The sequence below is a fragment of the Geospiza fortis genome, unplaced genomic scaffold, assembly GCF_000277835.1.
Source record: "Geospiza fortis unplaced genomic scaffold, GeoFor_1.0 scaffold192, whole genome shotgun sequence".
Taxonomy (NCBI): Eukaryota; Metazoa; Chordata; class Aves; order Passeriformes; family Thraupidae; genus Geospiza; species Geospiza fortis.
In genome coordinates, this window is record NW_005054315.1 from 4894215 (window position 1) to 4913706 (window position 19492).

The window sequence follows — 19492 nt, forward strand, 5'->3', positions numbered from 1 at the left end:
CAGCAGGAAAATCCTAAGAGAGGATTTTTCATAAAAGAAATGTCTGTGACATATTCCTCTTGCAGCTTTACCTGATTTTGCCTGGAAGGAAGAAGGTTGTGTCAAGGCAGTCTGCCATTCCCCAGATGACAACTGCTTTACCTATCAGTCCTCCACTGGCTACTTCCCTCTGCTATGCACAGATCTGACTCTATAGTGTTTAAGCATCTCACGGTCCTTACGCTATTTGTCCTCAAGCACTCCTGTAAGACAAGGTGGTGTGGAACTCAGCTGGCAGCTCTGGAGCTGGGGCAGAGGCAACACCACTATCAAAGATTTGGGAGCAGGAGATGGTGCAGCACAGGGGACCAAATCCTGCTCTGGACTTGCATCCTTGCCTCAGACCACATGAAGTCTGGAGATACACTCTAGCAGAAAGGCTGCTTAGTTAAAAATGAAAAGAAATGGAATAGTTTAACTTGAACAAAAGGGAAGGATTTCAAGGCTCTCAAGCAAAACCCTCACTAGCAGCACAGTGCCACCTCAGCTTTGGATTTGCAGCCTGTTTGCTGGCTGGGCTGACTGACAGTCTCTGCATTCAAGAGCCAGATCTGAAAGCGCTGGCTGGGGAACACAGCTAGATGGGATGTCCATCTGTATGTCTGTCCCATTCTTTTTCCTGAGTTTTTACACTAGGCAATATGAAGAGAGGGAATTGCTTCCCTTGCACCAGCAGCCAACTTGGGTGCTCCTGTGGCGGCCATTAGGATGAATTCATGTTCATAACACCACATGGGGTGACATTGAAAATTCACCTGAAGATTATTCATCTGTCATGGGGAGCAAGATCATGCTCCTGCAGCCCACCAGAGGCCATCCTCCAAAGCACCTTGGCAGGCTCCTGTGTTTTCATTTTTGGAGAGGGCAGGGAAGCATTTCTCTAAGAGAAAAGGAGTGGCAGGACGGAAGGAATCCAGGCCCAGAGGCACAGTGGGGTGGATCAGTGGGAAAACCGCTCGAATCACCTCATCTCCACATCTGCTGCACCCTGCCAGCCCTGACAATTATGGCACCACACTTGCTACCCTTGGCCTCAGTCACCCCACTGGCTGGCTGTGCCCCTTCTCCTTTACTTCACTTCACCGTCCTTGATAAGTGGGGCATCAGAAACAGGCATTTCACTTTAGGAGAAGAAAACAGCTCTTTTGCCTGCACTGGGAAACCAGCCAGCTCCCATTTAAATCAAAGGGAAGGATCACGTGGATGCATTTCAATTAACTGCACTGGTGAGGCAGGCTGCAAACAGGCTTCCCATTCAGCCAGACCCCTTCATTTATGTCTTCTGTTGGGGAGGTGGTGGTGTATTCAGCCTCGTTACACAGTGTGGAAAGCTGGGAGGAGGGTGTATTTGCAGAGGGCTGAATTTAGCAGGGCCAAAATCTGGTGGCAAATAAGGGGAAAAGAGAAAACTTATTTTCTGTCTGCTAGAGCTATGGTCTCCAAATTATTTTGATTGTGTACTTCTATCAGAAAAAAAAAATTAAGCTTGTATTCCCAGTACAGGTATCTTTATTTATTTATAAATTATGTGCATACAGTTCCAACATCACACAAGAAGACTGCAGGGGTTGAAGAGCTGGTTACAGCAACTGTCATCTGCTCGCTGCTATTGGCCCATCACACAGGCTCTTATGCCAGCTCCACCTTCAAATACTCCAGGGCAACTTTCAGGTAGCATCAGTCTCAGGAAGGAAAAAGAAAACAAAAGCAAACATAACCAAAAGAAAAACAGCACAAGGCTTCTTGCAAGCAAGAGTGTGTGCCATTTCTCAAGAATTTTTTTCCCTTGAAAGTAATTTTCAAAGCCTCTGTGGACACCCTTCATGAAAGAATGTGAGGAAGGAGCATTCACAGAGATTCTAAAGGCAATCTAAATATGGGTCACATATGTGTTATGCATATAAAAAATCATGTTCAGATAAATAATTACTATCATGAGTTAGACTTAACAACCAGAAAAAACAAAGGTCTGAAGTCACTACTAACCTACAGTGGGTTTTTGGCACATCATTCGTGCTTCCTCTGACAATGGGCATTCCCATTTCAATTTCTATTTATTTCTAACCGCTATAAAAATAGCAAGTCATCAAGTAATGAAGAACATTAAATACTCAGCATATAAATAAGTAAAAAGGTCAACAACATCACGTGTGAGGTTAGATAAAGGTCATTTTTATTTGTGTGGAAAATATGGCAAGCTTAGAAGAACAAGAGCAGTAACAGAACTAGTATTACAATTATATGCTTATTTTTTTCCTTAATTAATTCCCTTATGGTAAGTTACATGCTTATATCAATGATAGCAATAGACAAAGAAAATTAAAGTACTAGACAGACATTGCTTTAACCCGGAACTTCCACAGGCACTCAAAACTTATGAAATTATTTGAAAATAGTGCTGCCATACGGCTCAAAAAAGCCTGATGCACATCTTTCAGAACAACCCTCACCACCCTAATTTGAGCATAAGACTTAGCAGAAGAAATGGAAATGCCCGGATGTTGTGTGTGACAAAAAGTAGAAGAGAATTCTGTGTAATAGATATTTGAAAAGAAAGAAGTTACTTGCAAAATTGACTTTCCTGCTTTCTAAGTAATACAGATCTGCAAGGATGCCAAGCTATTCTGAACACAGCCCATAACAGAATTCATTCCGGACAGCAAAAAAATGCCAGCTTAAACCACCTTTATTTTACTACCATTTTTAGATCATGGTAATGCCAATAACATACAATTACTAATGTTGGTGTATCAAGAAAGTACCAAATTAAATTTTAAGAAGTTTGCTTGTCTATCAGACTCCTTTTTTGGTAGCTCTGATCTGCTACTGAAATATGAGGCATCAGTCCAATGTAAAGAATAAGCCTGAAGGGAAAAAAAAGTCTTTGAGTATTACTCCAAAAAAATCAAACAGTTCTTTTGACAGAAAGAAAAAGAGGAAGAAAAGCATTTTCATCTGAATGCACATATGGAAAAACAATTTAGGCTCCTTCAGATTCGGGGGGGAAAACGCAGAGGAAGTTTTAATTTAAAAAAAACCAAACAAAACAGCCCAAGACAACCACACTCAGCAGCCAGGAGCTCGGCCATAGGAGTCCAACTCCTCACATCCTCACAGCATCTCCCATGTGCCCTGCTCCCTGCCTTACCCCAGACCACTCCAACCCTGCCGTGCTGTGAAATGTGAGCAGGGACAATTGGGAGCAAAGCAGAAGTTTTCTGTCATTTTTAGTTTCCCCATGACTGTGACCATGCAACCCAGGAAGAGGCAGTCAGCCAGACTGGGGCCAAAGAAACTCACCAATTAATGCTGGTGCCTGCAACAGCTAGAGATTTAAAACACAAGAATTCCCACCTCGACATGAGGAAGAACCTCTTTACACTGAGGGTGGCAGAGCACTGGAACAGGCTGCCCAAGGAGGCTGTGGAATCTCTCTCTCAGGAGACATTCAAAACCCACCTGGACACATTCCTGTGTCACTGCTCTTGCTGACCCTGCCTTGGTAGGGGGGTTGGACAAAATGATCTCCAGAGATCCCTTCCAACCTTAAGAATTCCATGATTCTGTGATTTATAGGACACATTTATTACTAATTTTTGAGCTTTAAAATAAGGGGGGGCAGTTACAGAAATGTGAAAAGACACTACCCATGCTAACTACTTAAAATGAAACAAAAATAGAAAACCAACAACAAAAAAAAAGGGTGAAAACAAGAATTCAGTAAAATATGTGATGTCAGGCATGTACTCTAATTTCAAATCTTATCTTTCAGGCTGGGCCTCTGGCTGTCCTTCTGTGCCATTTCAAGTTACTTAAAACTTCTTGCAGTCATTGCAGATGAAGCAGTTCAGATGGGTTTTGCAGGGAATCTTCTTCCCACAGCACGAAGTGGAGACAAAGGCAGCAAAAGGCAGAGACAGTCTGGGTAGAAAAAGCTGATGCAGTAAGAGAGGACTGCAGATGATGGACGGTGGGAGGGAGGGGAAGGCAATTACCATAATTGGTATTCTGGAAGCCACAGCCCATAAAGGGAAACAATGAAGTTTCATCCTGTAAAATCCAACATCCCACCAAGTCTGAATATGTTCCAGATTTATTAGTGGTTAAGAGTAGATGCTTAAAAGAAAGCACAGGAATTCCAGTAAATGAATTCAAGACAGTAATAAAGCCAGGGAAGATGACATAAACCAGTATTATATGACATACAATATGTGAAATGAAAGTGAGACTCAGGGGAGCACCTTCAAAAAATGGTTGGAGAAATGTTTCTGAACTTCTGCTGACATGAATGAGAACAGCTTCAGATGCTCAGTGTTCCCAAAATAGGACTTGTAACCCAGCCGTCTCTTCCTGGGTTCATTACAGAAAAACAGCTTTTTAATTACCCAGATTTAAATAATCCTGAACTATTCCGTACCTAAGACTTGAAATTAAATCAGATTTTCTCAAAACAAATGCTCGAAGTGGCCCAAAATTCCTTTAAATTCTGTTTTTCCCGTGTCTGTGACTTGCAGCCTATAAATGTCAAAAGCTATTAAAAATAAATTCAAAAATTAAATCAGTCCTCAGTTTTAATCACCAGTGCCAGGAACCATGGAAAAGCAATTATATAGTGGAAAAGGCAAAAGAGAAGAAAGAGAAATTAAGATAAAATTTTCTTGTTGTCAGAACAGCCACAGGATTTCTCACTGAATTCCTTTCAGCTAGGGAAATCTTAATAAATATGTTATTTGTATGTGGATAAAGTATAATAGAAATGCATAGCTTTATTAAGTTTTAAGGAATTAAGATAGGCCAACCCTGCCAATGGCCCATACCTACCCAAAGGAGGGATGAATGTTACTGAGGGGACTGTGCTATGCTGCCATCACCTTCCAGACAGGAGCTGGCGGACAACTCCCTGCTTTTGGGCTCAGAGCATCACCCTCTACCCAGGGAGGAGGCTGCTTTGTCTTCAAGCCAATCATTAATGTGTGCTTTGACTGCTCAAAGGAATCTGCCTAAATACAGAACAATCAGTCCAATCAAGCTGGAAGTGAGAGTATAAAAACAAAAGATTCATAAACCAGATACCACTAAGGAACAAAAGGGGCTGTTTTTCCCTCAAAAGGTAGGAGATGAAATGCCAGTTCAAGAGTACCTCATTGCTGATGCTCTTAAGAGCAATACGTTTGGGAAAGCAAAGGCTTCCTTTGTTTTATTTGCTGGTTGTGTGTGTCTGTTTTTAAGCTTTCTTTTTCCCAAACAAACAGCAACAACAAAATCTGTATACCATTCCTGGCTTGCCCTCTGACCTTCAGCAAGTTGCCATCTCCCTGGAGTCACAGTTCAGAGATACAGTTTACAGATAGCCTGTTGTTACAGCTTCTTGGGTGGATTCAAACATGCTGCAGCAGGATGATGCTGAGTACCAGTCCACAGAAACTTTCTTACCCTGACCAGATGCTTTAAAAAACAATTGTGACAGGTAACCTGTCCTGCTATAAAATGTACCACCATGAAGTTACCTTTACTCTTCCAACAGGTGGCGTAAATTCTGCGCTGTGTGCTCTGCCCAATTAAACACAGGCATCATTTGTGCCTGTGTCTGAGCATGTCCGTCCCACCAAGTGCCATCATACATAAGTGTAAGCCCAACCCTAAGCTGCACTTCACCTTACCAGGGTGCCTGAAAACTACCAAGATTTTTATCTTTCAGAAAGTGGGATAGGAACCAGAGTACCTTATAACCCAAATGAAATCTGCCAGTACTGTTAAATGGAATAAACATATCTAAAAATGCTAGCCCCTTCTAAAAATCCTATTGCAGCACAGTTATTCTTCTCTTTTTACTGACTTTTAGCAATCATTGTACTTAAAGCACTCCCTCTCCCACCCCCTTGACTTTGGGATGCTACAATGGGAATGCTGCAGTGTGAATGCAGAAGTCGTCCAATCATCTGTTTAATATCACATTTACTTGATACTGCAAGGGCAGCAAATCTGCTCTAACTAACATTGCCTTGCAACTATCCTCTTCAGAAACTGGCTTTTCCACAAGTGTTTATAAAGGAGATAATAAAAGGCAGCTCTGAGCAATCCAACCAGGTGCTCAGCACTCAGCAGAAATCACCAGCATAAATTAATTAGAAATGCAAAAAAAAAAATAAAAAAAAAATACAACACTCACATAATCTATGATTTCAGCAACTTAATGGATAAATCATTACAGTTGTCCAAAATCAAATTTAGTTCATAGGGAATAGGGGGATGATACCAAATTAACAGAAATACTGTTTTTACCATTAAATCCCAATGTGCTGTTCTTAATGTCACTGAAAAATACTTGCACAATGCCAACTAAGGCAAGAAACATTGAGAAAGCAGTATAAATTCTCAGAAACCACCTTAGAAACCACAGTGACTTAGACACTGTGTTATATTCACTTTCCTTTTTTAACCTGTTCAGTACTTAACTGACTGCCCACAGGTGATTCAGAGCCCCACAGCTTGTGGGATGCATCATAAGTTACTAAAATCCTCCTAACGAAGCTGGTGTATAAATGTCAACTTCCCTGCTGCTCTTTTATTCATGTGTATAATTCACTAACCACTATTACAAGGCACAGCACTTCTCCCCTGCTCTCTCTTTCTTGAATGGTGTTCTCACTTTGTCAAAATTTAACTAGTGCAGAACACCACCACACCATGGGAGTGGACCAAGAGATCCCCTGACCTCACCTCTGCAGAGCCTGGCTCTCAGGCAGGTCACCCGGAGCCCACAATCCACAGTTCCATGGACACCAACTCCACTCCAACCCCTACCCACTCACAGCAGTAACACAACTCACTTACTGTAAAATTCACACCTCAGAGGGGTGTGACTGAGGACACAAAAGCCCAAGTGAACAGGAACCTCCTCCTTGCTTCCCCATCCATAACCACTTTGTTTGCACCAAAGAACAACATGCAGGCCCCCACCAAGTGACTACTGGGCTAAAAATGTAAATTAAATGATACCAGTTAGCAGTACACTGGGTTAATACACAACTTTGTAACACTCCACTGCATAAGACTGAAACCAAACTCATCAGGGCTCTGACCCTAGGAGCAAGCAGACCTGTGGTGATGGTGGCTCACTCTGATTTGCCAATTTTTGTTTTCTTTCACACATTTACATTTGGATGGCCAGTTTCCAAACCATGCAAACCCAACTGCAACACAAAAAAGGCATCACAGAGATCTGCTGAAAAATGCTGTAAGTTAAACTACATAGTTTTATACATATATGTTACAGTGATAATTTTTTAATTAAATTCAGGTCATTTGTATTAAAAAAAAGCTGAAACAGCCTTAGTTAGTATTTATAAAAACAAGTGTAAGGTATACAAAATAGATATCAAATCCAGTGTATGACAACTTCAGCTGAAGACATTTACCTATAGGAACACGGATGTGACACTATAGGCCAGGCATGGTGGTGTCACTTAAGATGTTGGACGCATCTGTGTGATAACCAGCTGCTCTCTTTAAATATGAGAAATCAGATATTAGGATGATATCCTTCTCTTACAAGGCTGACCTTACTGCACCATCCATACAGAGTGAATTCAGAACAGTGATGGTTTTGTCCCTATACCTCAGACAAAGCAGCAAGGTTTCAAAGCTGATAGAACCAGTTTCCAAGTATTAGCAGGTATTTTGTCTTATTTGGCCATTGATGTTCCACTTATGGACCCGTAAGACTAAATCAAGCTCCAAAACATAGGGCAGTGGAATTCCAATTGGCTTTGAGGAAAATTGGTTAAGACTTGCAGTCTTAACTGTATTAGTTTAACACTCTAACCTCTAGAATTTGCACGCTATCAGAGACATTAAACAGTGAGAGGTCAAAAATACAGTCATTTCTTCATCCCTAACAACGTGCTGAAGGTAATCAAACTGGTGTAGAATTCCCCATGTATATGCATACAGTCTTGAGGAATTGTCACAAAGTTTCATTAATCTGTTTCAATTGAAGTTAGTAACAGACCCCTGCAGATTTGAAAGGAACTTGATTGTAAGGAGTCATGCAAGCAGTAACTATGCAGAGAGCTCTAGTGAAGCAAGCAGTAGCACCCTGGCCAGCTAGCTAGAACTGAGCTCAGTTTGGCTCTTCATAACTACTGAATAAGCCAACAATCCCTGATTTCAGCAGTTTCCTCTCTTCTCCCCCTGCACAGAAGTTATGAGTGCAATTGGTTCACAGCACAGCAGCATGCCTCTGTGATGAAGAGAAAGCCACTGCTGCAGTGTGGGTCGATGAAGCACCGAAGATGTGTGTCCTCTCTAAAAGCACATATTTTTTAGCACAGCAAATGTGTTATTGACAGAAGCAAAGAAACAGGATACACCTGAGCTATTAGGAAATCAAACATCATAGTATACAGGTATTTTTATTACCTTATAGAGGTATAAGGTAATAAAAATACAAGATAATATTAGGTGTAAGGTTATATAAGGTAATAAAAAATGAAAAGATACATAAGAAAAAAAACACTTTTCTGGTGCTGAGAAAAGGTAGGAGAGGCAGAATTACCACCTGGTGAGGTGGCCAGGAAGGCTCTCACACCCATGTCACTATGCAGGCTGCCAACTACTGCCTTGTGTTTGGATGCTTCCCGATGCTGCTACTTGCTTTCCTCAACTCCTTTGTTATTTATATTGAGCAAACTTTGCATGTTGGCTCAGGAAGCCCAGAGGACAGACATGGCAGGAAGGTCTGTAACCTTCACCACCCATTGAGCAACCATTTGGGACTCCTCCCTGGCTGAGCTGTGCCATGCCACACCATCAGCTCCGGTACGCAGCACCCTAACAAGGGGCAGGTGCAACTTCCCAGCATCCAGGACAAAAATATCAAAAGACCATTTGTGGAGGTGACAGACACCAAAGCACCCCTTGCCACAGTGCTTTTGGTGCCACACCATCATCTGCTGAGGTTTTAAAATCTTAATTCCTGATGGTGGATTTCTTGCCTTGGAAGAAGACTTCAGAAGGGGCACCCTGTATTTGTTTATAGGCCTGACCAGGCAACTGCTAATAGTAATTTGGAAACAACACCCTATTGCAACACCTGCTTGTACACAATGAACAGAGTTAAGGAATAATTTATAATCACTTAAAAAAAAAAACCAACGTATTTTCTCATGCCACTCTTCTTACCTGTGTGGTTGGTTTAAATATTTTATGTGCCAGATAGATGATGTTACAAAAAAAGCTTATAAAGAGAATACAGAACACACATGCATTCAACCCCCACATAAGTCACGAACTGTGAGGGTGAACCCAGGTCCTGCTAACTGAGGACATGTGTTTTGCACTTGAGTTCTTGGCTTCAAGGAAATTAAAATTTAAACTCATAACTTGACCTGAGTGAACTCAGGAATTTAACTTAAAGGCTCTGCATGAGCATGAGGACTGTATTGTCTTCAGACTAAATAAATTGATTATTTTTACTTAGATACATTTCACTATTAATTTCTGAAAAGGAAGTATGTCCTTTTTAAACATTTTTATGTTCACTTTAAGATAAGAATACTTGAAACAAATATGATCTCCTTGTCCTCCCTGACTTCTCTTAATATCATAAGGAAAAAAGCATTGCAAAAAGTTTTCAGTTAATGCAATTCTGTTAATGCCCTCGCAACACTTCCACTTGACACCAATTCAGCACCAAAACATGAAATATTGGATACTGACGGCACCAACGCTTTTGCCTTATTAAACTTCAAATCCACGTGAACTTGATACCACAAGACCTCTGTGGTATAAAGAAAAGCATTTTTTTAACTATGGATTTCTTCACAATTAATTTAGGTAGACCCTGCCTTCCTTGCATCTCCAAGACCAGCTCCAAGAACATTAGTATTTAAACCATGAACACAGAGCTGATCTATTATTCTTTCCAAGTTTAAAAAACCTTTTGACTTGGAACTAAGGCTCTGCTCATTTTGCATTTGCTTTCATGACAAAGGATTAATGATAGGTTAAAAAAATCTGGACTCAGCAGCTTTTCACTATATTCCCCTCCCATTGTGGTAGGGACAACCAGCAAATATCTGGCAATGCAAACCAAGGAAGGAACGTTAGTCAATATATAAGAGAAAAATCCTCTGCTTGACATTTGTACCATCAACACCCTTCATGCCTACACAGGCAGGACACTAGAAGAGCTTTCAGTGGTGCAGTTCCTCCTCTGGGAGAACAGAGCCCTTCTTCCCACAGAAAACCTCCCACGCCACATTACCACCACCTCAGCCACTCTAGTGACGGCTGGGATGGCTACAGCTGTTGCACTGGGCACACAGTGACTGAAACCCCAGCATCTGCCCCATCCCATCCCATCCCATCCCATCCCATCCCATCCCATCCCATCCCATCCCATCCCATCCGTGAACTCTGGTGCTTGTTTTTGCACATGCATGGACGTAACCCTGCTGCATGTTTTTAACTGTGTGCTATTAGACTTAACAGAAAATCCATGATTGAAATCAAGCCACTACACAGCTAAACATTACCAAAATCCATCGGGTAAAAATTATTAGACCACTTTTACCTCAGATGAGACAAAATACTAATTATGTAATCCTGCCTTCCTTGGGAATCTGTCCTGCCTGAAACTGCCTTGAAAAGACATCAGTATCACGCAATGACATTAAACTTCTTCAACGTCTCTTTCAAGTACAAGTTGACAAAGCTATTCATAAATTAATAAATAGCCCAAGGTGAGCAGAAAGATTACTCATGAAACCTGAGCAGTAATGCAATATTACTGTTCCTGGATCCTTTGCCATTTTATCATCCGCTATTATTCTCCCAAGGGTAATGTCAAGGATCCTCTTAACTGTACTGTTTGCCCACCTCTGCATGGTAATGATAAAAATACTGATTTTCACATTTGTGACTGAGATGCAATTTGACACAAGAAGTCCAAATTATTTCCCCCTTGCAGTGCATTAGCAATCACAAGCACAGAGAGCTTCACTCACATCAAAATGAAGCGGCCTCATTAATACGTGACACTGGAAACAGTGCTTCATTTGCCCTGTACTTTTCAAAATGAAGGCCTGGCCCAGCAGCAGATTTTAATACAGGTTGTGGAGAGGATAAGAGAATGGTTTGGAAGACAGGTCTGCCTTGGGCAGGGACATCTTCACCTCAATCGGATGGGTCTGAAGAGCAGCAGCTGCAGGGTGAGATTTGCCTCGGGTACGAGCTGATACCAAGGAGAATCCCACCTTTCCTTGAGAATCCTGACACATGGAACACCCCACCACCCTTGAAAACCCTCAGATCCTCTCCAGGTCCTGCTGGAGAGAAGTTTCATAATTTCTAACCTGCATAAGACAATAAAGAAAATGTGTCTTTCAGTCTTAGACAAAGTTTGGAAATTTTGACCTTCAGGCTTACACCATGTGTAGCCACCAGCAATACTCCAGCCCTCCTCCCTCACTTCATCTCACTGCAAAGCTGTGGCACAACTCATCTCTCCACCACCCAAAGCTAAACCCCACATGGTGACCAGACAGCCCTGTGCCAGTGTCTGAAGACATCCAGCATGGCATTAAGTGAGGCTGTATGAACCATTTCAGAAGGGACATCTCTTGACCAGGATGTCCATGGAGACGGGAGCCTTTTCACTTTGAAAAGAGAGAGATTTTAACCATGAGAGAATTCAACACAGGGGGATTCATCCCAGGGCTGCAAGCCCTTTAGTTCCACCCTCCACAGACTGCCCTGCATCTGTGAGTTTCTTGTATTTTTTTTAATGTGAACCTGAAACAGTTCTTCAGAGTTTGAATGAGCAGAGAATCGGCAAAAAGAGTAAGACCTACTGGTCTTTGAATTATTTCAAACAATTAACAATAAACTGCTATTCTTTCTCAGATATGATTACAGAAATCACACGTCTTTGATGCACAATAGCAAATGAGCCCACTAAAGGGGCAAAAGGAGGTAGATTTTTTTCTGAGAGATAAGCACTTTCCTAAGTAACACCTACCCTGAGGATCATATTTATACAACTATTTCAACAAACAAGACTTTTGAAAGTCTGCTATAATCCACTAATAAGAAAAGATCAAAGAAACTAACAGGAAGGCCAGGATGCAATCAAAATATTTGATCAGTGAGCAGTTTTGTATCCAAGCCATAAACGCAAGGGCATTTCAGTGGAAGCTGTGGGAGGAGAAGCTGCTGTGAACACCTGGAGATTATGTGGCCATGGCAGATGGAACCCCTTAGGGGAATCCTCACACCCCACTGCCATCACCGTATCCCTCCCTGCACAGGACAGCAGCAGCACCCACCATCCCCAGCTTCCCATCATTTTCAGTGCAGCTATGTTAAACAACCAAGGGTGGAAATTGTACTCGTTCTCCTAAATCCCACCACCTCCCCCGCTAAAGTTAAATATTTGGCCTTTGGTTTAAACTAAATGGATTTTTGTTTTTCCTTTCAGAGCGGTCTCACGATCTCCGTGTGACCCCGGTGGGAGGACAGAGGGAGGCAAGGAGACCCCACCGTGCACTCAGAGCACTGCCAGAGCCCAGGGAGTGTCAGCCCACTCAGTAGCAGAGATGGGTGCTGCTGAGTTTATTTAATAAACTTTTAAATACTTCCTTTCCCCCTTTCTTTAAGGAAAAAAGAAACTGATATTTTCTGATTTTCCTCCTCACACCTTTTTTTTTTTAATACATACTTAGCAAACATTAAACAACTACATATTTGGATGCTACTCAAGCTAAACAATAGCTTTGATAGTTTTATTTTGGAAAGAAAAAAAAGCAAATTCTCACTTTCTTGAAAGGTTTTACTTTTATTTATTTGTATATTCCCTAGGTTATCAGCACATTTCCCTTTGTTTTTCTGACAGCAATATACATGTCCTTGTAACCAGAGAAGTATGGGAAATTCTGGAAACATCCAACTGTGTATAAACACTTGAAGTTCAGACACTCTAATACAAAACAAGTACCTCTCTGAAACAAACATCTCCAGATGTTTTAACGTATTTTTATATATAGATAGATATATATATAAGATGTGACTCAGGCACAGAAAGCCAAAAGAATGTTCTCATTTCCTGAGACTGGCTAACAAAAAGGAAAAAAATGTGAATGAAGAAACAAAGATTCAAAAGTCAGCTTTTTCTTAACAGCAGCAGCTTTAAAATGCTCCATTTCAAATCTTTTTTCATATAATCAGAATACTGCCTCTCTCTTGCAACTACATAGACCCACAAAAGGAAGCACAGAAAGGAGAAAAAATGTTTTCTGGGTTGTTTAAAGTACTACAGAAATGTCTCATTAGAGAAGTGCCTGTCCTTTTTTCAGTTCCAGTGAAGCTGATCGACACCTCCCAACAAGCCCCTCTCCCACAGCCTGCCTTGTCCCCAGGACACAGGGGATGAGAAAAAGCCAGCAGCCACGTGTGCTGTGGCTGCCCCACAGCTCTGTCTCTGCATGGAGAGCTCAGCCTGCAAGAGCTCACAGCAGATCTTGTTCCATTTTTTTTTCCGGACAGTACAAGCAGGTACAAACAGCATCCAGCTCCTCTGGGACCTGAAAGCAATGGGTGAAGAAAGCCCATGGGCATCTCCAGATCATGAAGTCTCATCATACCAACAAACGTCAGGTACATTTAAACAGGCATCAAGAGGTGTCACTGTTCTCTGTGCCCTTTCTAACCATAAACTACATGTCAGGAGGATAGGACATGAGATTTCCTTCCTCTGAATCCTTTGAAGGTGAATTTCTGCAAACCAATTCAGTGAGAGCTATGACACAACCACTGCTGGGGTGGTTTCCCTTCAGACAGAGCAGGAGGGGACAGCAAGCCGCAGAGAGAACAAACCCAAGTGCACTTCCCACAACAGAAAGCAAAATTGCCCAGACAATCCTTCCACAACACCTGCAGGCAGGTAGGTGATCCTTCTTCCAGTGCAACAGAGCATGGACTCCCAACCCTGACACCACACCCAGGGCAGCCAGAAGAAGTGCCCAGACCCAGCCCAGACCACCACCAAACACTGCTCCCTCCTTCTTCAGATCCCCAACATCTTGTCACTGAACTCCACTTTTCACACTGCTCTCTCAAAATGGATATTGCCACCTTTCCAAAGTTCTCTCCCATGGACATCACTGCCACCCACAAAATCAAGGAATTGATCCAGACTGAGACAAAATCAGTTTTAAATCTAGGTATCTACCAATCTCCTTCACCATAGGTTTTCAGCTGGCTCAGGTCGCTGGTGCTGGCACAAGAAATGTTGGGGGACAGGAATGTGTGGGTCACCCCAGACGGTGTAGCACAACCACATGCTAAATTAAAACATCTCTGTAACCATCACTGCCCATAAGAAGAGCAGTTGCCCTGGCATGGCCCATAGATGATCTGTCCTGAAACATAACACTGGCCAGAGCTGGGTCTGGGAAATGGCCACTGCCAAGTGAATCTCAGCCCACTTACAGCAGACCCTAGCAAAAATAAGTTACTTAATACAGCACTGATGTCCATCTCTCTGCCATGAAACACAAGTCTGTCCTGCTACCAACACAGTTCAGAAGAGCACATATGCAAAGCTCAGCAATATGTGCCTATTTGCGAGCATTTCCTCACGAAAACCAGAGGGTTTTGCAAGCAGAGGCTGCTGTGCCAATTCAGCCTTGAATCTGCAGGGGCCTTCCCCCAGCTGTGCCGGTGGCACCCCTGCTCCCCTGCCTGCCAAGAGTATTCTGCATTCCCAAATCAGAGGTGGAGTGTGCCAGGAGACACCGAAGGAGGGCTCAGGGATGCTGTGTTCTGTGAGGCAGGAGGCTGACAGCCAGTTCCTTGCCCTGGCCAGGCAACACCCAGCCCCGGTGGGGATGGCCAGGCCCCCACAAAAGAGTCCTTGCAAAGTAACAAGGGCCCTTTTTTCCCCTCCCAGAGTGGATTTGAAACTAATTCTCTGCATGGTTCCCTCTCCCCACATCAATCCCACAGCTGCTGAATGTCAGTGTGGGGTCTGGACTGAAGCCAGTTTGCCATGTTGTTGCCTCCCAAATATTTGCAGGCATTACTGCATTGCTTTGCTGTGGTCTTTCCCAGTGCCCCCAACTACAATAAAACAACATTAATACAGAAAATCCTTTTAATTTTGAGCACAGCAGCTACTCCATGCTGCTCTGGCCACCCAGGAAATGTTCATAAAGTCATTACAATGCCTTAGCTCCCCAGATGATCCACATCAATTCACCACCCATGATGCAAGAAATATCCCCCCGCTGGTTTTAACTCTACTCTTCACACCAGTTTAGGTTTCACTCAGACAACATCCACCAGTGTGTTCTCAGTTCTTCAAACTATTTAATGTGACCAGTGTTTGAAAAAACCCTAAATCCACATGATTAAGGACCCAGCTTCTCACTGAATTCCACAGAAGTGGCTGGTTTGATTTATTAAAAAATCAAAAAGCGATGAAAGGAAGGATCATCCAAGCTGGAACTCAAGAACCTCTTATTTAACATATAAAGAAAAGCAATCAGTATGAAAAATGCAGAGTATAAAACCTCCTCCTGGGTGCCAACCATGCTGTAATGCTATTTTTTATGCACTATAGGGTGCTCCAGACTATGCCATTTTGGCAGAGGAACGTGGTTTCAGGCTGTAGAGGAGGTCCACTTTGTCCATAGTTTGTCATTGGCCACACTATCAGCTTCTGGCATCCTGCATATTGCTGACAGCCTCCAGATGCTGAGACAAATTCAGCAAACTGTTTGACATAAAGAGCTGCTATGGTACACAAAACCATAGTAATTACAAGGAAATTGCAGTATCCTGACTTTCCCCACCATACTTTTATCTGTTTAAAAAAAAGAAGTCAGCATTTTCATAGAGTTACACACCACAGGAAGGAAAATGCCGAAATAATTGCAAAGAAGCATCCTAATGGGAAGAAAAATATTAACCCCAGGGCACAGTCCCCTGCTACATTTTCTCTAATTGTCAGACTGAATGAGGATCTTTCACCCTTTCTGCCCCGACAGCAGCAGTGTTAACTGCACAGGCTGTTAAGGGTGACGTGCTCTGTAGCACATCCCGACACGACAAGAACAGCAGACCACGTACACGGCTGCTTGGTTCACACTAGGCATAGCTTAGACAAGGGGAGGCTTTGGCTATGAAAATATGACTGTCAGTTTCATTTCCTTGTCATCAACACTTGCCATCATGGGAAAACCTGACACGAGTAATTTCCCCACTGACTATCATGCTGCTTTTAGCACAGCTAATAATTAAAGCTTCCCTATATTGAAAAGTAATAAAAGATTGCATTATGCTACAGAGTGAAACACTTTTGAACTGGGCTTTGGAGGAGAACAAAGCATAGACAAATCAGGATGTGTAACCTGACACACAGCATGAAGCCACAATTGCAGGAGCTGAAAAGATTGCCTTAAGTGCTCCAATAATAAATATTTCACTGCAACTTGAAAAAGAATTTGTTAACTGTGCAACCCACCCTCTGTATATTGCAGACCATTAATGGTTCCCCTGCAGTAACTGTATGGAACAAGTTCTAAGAAAAAGACCTTCACACTACAACTGAGACTAAACCACAGCACCACATTTAGCTTCTTATTTAGAATCCCCTATCAGAGCCAGTAACACCATGAAGTGCGCCCATTTTTCAGCTTCACAGTCTACAGTGGAATAAGAACTGTAAATCCAGTGAGTCTGTACTTGTTTTTCAACTATAGTTATACTTGGAGTAAAGAGGACCTGGCTTTTTCCACTATTTTGCTGCATGCTGGCCTGTATTTCTTGCTACAAAGAAAAACTCTGTTTGTTCTAGGAAACTACAAAAGCTTAAGATAATAATGGCTCTGAATGGAGAAGCTAATGTTTTTCTCTGAACCACATATGAAACTTATTCCAATGATAACACATCAAGATGAGTTCAGCACAACCAGCTGAAAAAGCTGCCTGCAAAACTCAGAGGACATTTATAAAGCAAGCAGGCATTGCCACAACGAGCTATCAGCCCCAGGCAGCACACCAAGCAATCCTGAAAGCCCACCCAGCATCGAGCCTCTGCACATCCCTCCTTACCCAAATCCCTCTCTTCCAGGACAGAGTCTGGTCTCCCAGCGTGATTCTGAGTGAGAAAGCTGTGCCTCAGTAAGGACTGTGCAAGTGACAGCACCAGCCTCCCAGTTCCTCTAGTTGCAAAACAAAAGCCACAGGAGTGGCTCAAGTTCAAAAAGCATCCATAAAACAAAGGGAGAGGGAAAAAAAAAAGTTAAAAAGAAGAGTATTTCCTTGCACATACCTGCTGACCAGATGTCTGCTGCTTTTCCGTATACCAAATCTAGAGAGACCTCTGATCAATCTTTCCTTTTTTGTTTTCTTCACTAAAACTCAGATTACTTAAACTCTCTAAATCAGACCCAAAAGTCAAGATACAAAACCCCTTGGGAATTTCAGCCTGTGGAGGCCTTTGAGATCACTTTACGTTTTGTCAAAAGGTAGGTTTGAATGAAATAGTCACATTTTTAGTGGGTTTTTTAAACCCAAAGAATCAAAACAAGAAAACACACTAATTTTTAATTTTCCCTCCTTGTATTTACAAAATCAAAATGCATCTTCCAAGAGCCCTACCCTTTTGTTTTGACTTTAGTGGAAGAGAATTGTCTATAGAAAACCCCCTCTGAAGGAGCTGACTCCACAGCCTCTCGCCACCGTGCCACCCTGCCAGATGAGCAGCCCTTGCTGTTCTGGCTGGCACCTCCCTCTGCTCCCTCGAGCCAAGTTTCTGTGACAGTGAACCACACAGCACCTCCACTTCCCTGACCACAGCACAGCCCCTTGTCCTCCATACAACCATTCACCCCAAAAGAATGGTGAGAGGAACAGAGAAAGCCAGCCAGTTTAGCCAAGGGGCCCCACGTCCAGCCTGTACTGGGCAAACAGTTTTTATTTGGGGCACACCAGCAGCAGCAGCACTCCAGGCTGACTCTCAGCCACGGGAGGATTTGCTTGGCCAGGAGGCAGCATGATTGCTCCTGCTGCTGAGAAAGGATGCTTGAGCCACCAGCTGTACCCTGGATGGCTCTGCTGCCACCAGTGTTTCCCAGGAAGTGCTGGCCAGGCTCATGCTGCTGCAGGTAACCTCCCTGCTACTCCACCTCTGCAAGTTTCTGCAGGCGGGGGCTCTAGTCTGACTTTGTCCCAAAATCTCTCACTGTGCCAGGGGTGTAGCTTAGCTCATATCCTCAGAAGCATGTACCAGCAGGGCAGCTGGCCTGCTCCCTGACAACTTCAGCAGAACAGATGCCAAATATGCAATTGCTCTGTTTACCTGGCCAAAGAGGCGGCTCAGCCCGAGCACCTGTGCGGGGCTGAAAGACACAGAGTACAGACTGACGCTGGCAGCACAAATACTGACAACTCGGCCACTTTCAGGAATGCAGAAAGAATCCTGGCCTGGAAGCATCGACCACCCGCTATGAAAAGCAAGTGGCTGTTGGAACATCTGTCTAAAAAACAGTCATTCACAATACATATGGACACCTGAATCACATTATCATGTTTTTCTAAGCATGTGGCTGCACTGCAGCTGGAGTGAAAGCTGGTCAAGGCTGGTGAGATCCTGCCCAGGACATCAGAGCACTAACCCTGGAAGCAGAGTTGGCTCACCTTGCTCAGGATGGCACCTCTGTAGCCTAAACTCAGCCTGACTTTGCAACTGCCACAGCTTTTCTCCAAAGATACGGTGGAGAGCTGGAGGAGCCTGCAGGAGAAGTCGGGCGCGGGAAAGGTAAGGCAGTCTTTAGACAGGCTAAAGTTTGTGTGCCAGCAGGCGTCCTGTACCTGCAGTCCAAGGCAGCTACAAAATCAGTATCTGTCCTTCCCTCAGCTCCAGGCTTTGAACCATTAGCACAACACTTTGCCAAGTGCTTTAAATAGGGCCATTTCTTCCCAAGAAACAACTGCACAGGGCGAGGCGTTGAAACGCTGAGCAATGAGCAGAGCAGCCTTTGCTTTCCGTAGTCCACCCCATTAACCCGTCCCCAAGCCAGGACTGCTCGCTAATTGTGGGATATGCATAAAACATCACGAATCTCACCACATCCACACCCGAGGTTATTTAGTGTGATGCTTTTTAATAGAGCCACCACCCGCCCCGGACAGGGCGCATTTTAACGCGCTGGGCATCAGAGGCGCTCACGCCGCTCCCGAGACGTGCGAGCCCCAGGTCTGCGTGTTTTTCCCGATCCCTGTAACAAGGGCACAGGGCCCGCCCCAGCGCTCCGAGCGAGCGCCGAACGCCGAGGAGGGGATTGCGGAGAGAAGCGATTCCTGCACTGCCCCTCGTGCGGCTGCCGGGACGGGGAAAAGTTTCCCCGTGGAACGCACACTTCACAGGGGGAGCAGCAGGGACACCCTG

At 43.5% G+C, this 19492-nt stretch overlaps 1 protein-coding gene across 2 annotated transcripts in view; it reads right to left on the minus strand.

Moving 5' to 3' along the window:
- LIMS1 (LIM zinc finger domain containing 1) overlaps nt 1-17531 on the minus strand; it is a 66795-nt gene extending 49264 nt beyond the window's left edge. Inside the window, exon 1 of one of the 2 annotated variants that reach the window (XM_031056166.1) lies at nt 17375-17531. The gene's annotated coding sequence lies outside the window, so the exon portion shown is untranslated. Of the gene's footprint in view, nt 1-17154; nt 17175-17374 lie in introns of those variants that run through there. The other variant, XM_031056167.1, reaches the window with a different exon arrangement.
- Nucleotides 17532-19492: the final 1961 nt, after the last annotated feature.